Source organism: Berghia stephanieae, chromosome 1 (genome assembly GCF_034508935.2).
Source record: "Berghia stephanieae isolate SIO BIC M18660-M18661 chromosome 1, UCSD_Bste_1.3, whole genome shotgun sequence".
In the NCBI taxonomy this organism is placed as follows: domain Eukaryota; kingdom Metazoa; phylum Mollusca; class Gastropoda; order Nudibranchia; family Aeolidiidae; genus Berghia; species Berghia stephanieae.
This window is the reverse complement of record NC_088360.1, coordinates 35,686,309-35,688,839: the sequence shown is the minus strand read 5'-3', so window position 1 is coordinate 35,688,839 and position 2,531 is coordinate 35,686,309.

Genomic DNA, 2,531 nt, shown 5'->3' with positions numbered 1-2,531 from the left:
AAATTTATCCCCATTAACGGTGATAATGGAATCACCCAAGGCGTTGATCGAGTTGTTCGTGGCGTTTATACACACACGCAACTCCTACCCCCCCCCCCCCCCCCCACACACACACACATGAGAGGGCAGCGAGCATTGAAGAGTAAGAGAGAGACGTGAAGTTATAATAAGAGGGGGTGGATGCGGTAATAAGTAATAAGTAATAAGTGGGGTCGATGGTGACTTTTCGCCAGATCTAATAAACCCAGCTACCCATTCACTGCTGAGTAGACAGGGATTCAGAAAAAAACTCGACTGCACCCGGGATCGATCTCTGGCCCTTTGCGTATAAAGAGAGTGCTCTATCAACTGAGCTATCGGGGTCCCCAAATATTCTATTGGACCTTTTAAAAATACAGACGTTATAACTGGTTTTTTTGGAAGGAAGAAACTAATGAAACTCATATTATTTGATTTGTTAAAACACCAAACGAAATTTTAATATTATTGTATTATTTTAAATGACAACAATGCGATAGAAAGGAGTGGCGACAAGAGATGGACAAAAGAAAACAAAAAATCAGACTAGCAACTTGCTAGGTTTGAGACACACACACATACACACACACACACACACACACATCTTTAGTAGTCACATACATTTCAAACAATAACCCATTAGAGAAGAGGGGTCATGCCTTCATCATAGATCATTGTCATTGCGATCATTATGGTGTAGTAAATTTTGAAATTTACCCCGTATAATGGAATCGTCCAAGGCGTGCGCCTCCTGTTCCCCCCATCTCACACACGAAAGGGCGGTTTGCGGAGTGGAGGGAGGTGGTCGTCTGCCTCTATGGCCTATGGTCGTCTGTGTCGTTTAGTGTATGGCAAAGGGGGGTGGGTGCGATTAATTAAGTGGGATGGGTGGTGATTGGTGGAAGATAGGCAAAGGACCGAGGCAACGAATCGCTGGGGAAGTAGTATGGCGCCAGACCGTTGAAAGGTGATAAGAAGTGAGGACCGCCGGCGGTCTTCCTCTTTGGGACCGGACCACGGTTCACAGCTAAAAGACCGTGGGACCGGTCCTCGTCCGGTCCTCAGCGCGGCACTACTGTTCCCCCATCTCACACACGAAAGGGCGGTTTGCGGAGTGGAGGGAGGTGGTCGTCTGCCTCTATGGCCTATGGTCGTCTGTGTCGTTTAGTGTATGGCAAAGGGGGGTGGGTGCGATTAATTAAGTGGGATGGGTGGTGATTGGTGGAAGATAGGCAAAGGACCGAGGCAACGAATCGCTGGGGAAGTAGTATGGCGCCAGACCGTTGAAAGGTGATAAGAAGTGAGGACCGCCGGCGGTCTTCCTCTTTGGGACCGGACCACGGTTCACAGCTAAAAGACCGTGGGACCGGTCCTCGGTCCGGTCCTCAGCGCGGCACTAATCAACACTACTTAAATTTTTAAAGAAATCTCTATAGATACCACGAGGAGAGGGACAAAAAAGACAATGGAGTTAGCGGGCATTGATATCAGTATTTTTAAGCCCCATTCCACCCGGGCAGCATCTACTAGCAAAGCGGCCACAAAAGGAGTTCCACTTTGTATAATACTGAAAGCGGGAAGATGGAGGTCAGAGGCCACGTTTAAAAATTTTTATCATAAGCTAGTGGAGAGAACGAAAAAGGATTTCAATAGGGCAGTACTGGATGAACAACAGAGTAGTGCTACGTGGATTTCGTAATTTACGTCATAACAGACAAACGCTTTAAAGCTTCATTTGTAACCCAATTCGGAATTGGGGTACGAGGTAGAGTTCGAAAATTAAACGAACTTACCTGTGATGTTTAATTGAAACTCTGACGAGTCCAATTCCGAATGGGGAACAAATGCCCACCCATTGGTAAATATCATCGAAACTCATTAGACTATAATATAATAGTGTTATAGATTATACTTGTATGTATGTGTCCCATCCCGTTCCATTTGTTCCGTATGTCTGTTCTGGCGCGTTAAAGCCTGACAGTCACGGCGTGATTCTTCATTTGTTCCCCATTCGGAATTGGACTCGTCAGAGTTTCAATTAAACATCACAGGTGAGTTCGTTTAATTTTCGAATTATGGACGTATGTTTTATTGAAATGGAAATTTTATTCCACACAGCTGGCTGGGGAAATAAATAAAACATTATTTAAGAAATTGTTTTTCTGACCTCCCTGTCCACCTAGCAGTGATTGAGTAGCTGTGTAAGTAAAATATGGAGGAAAGTACTCTGCAGATAGACTGGCGTCCTATCAAAAGGACAGCAAACAATTGCTATATTGTCCTTTTCATGCTATAGAAACCGGGATAAACACGGCTTCACGGGCCTTATGGCTTTGAAGGACTACTTTTTATGAAGCGTATTGAATTGAGTGAGGCAATACGCCATTATTAATGTTCATACCAGGATAGTTATTAAAGTCATCGCATTTGAAGCGCGGCTGTGTGAACTATGGGTGTGTCTCTAAGCTTTTGACTTGTAGTTCCCCGGTTCGTGTCCCGCTGTCGGCGGCGCA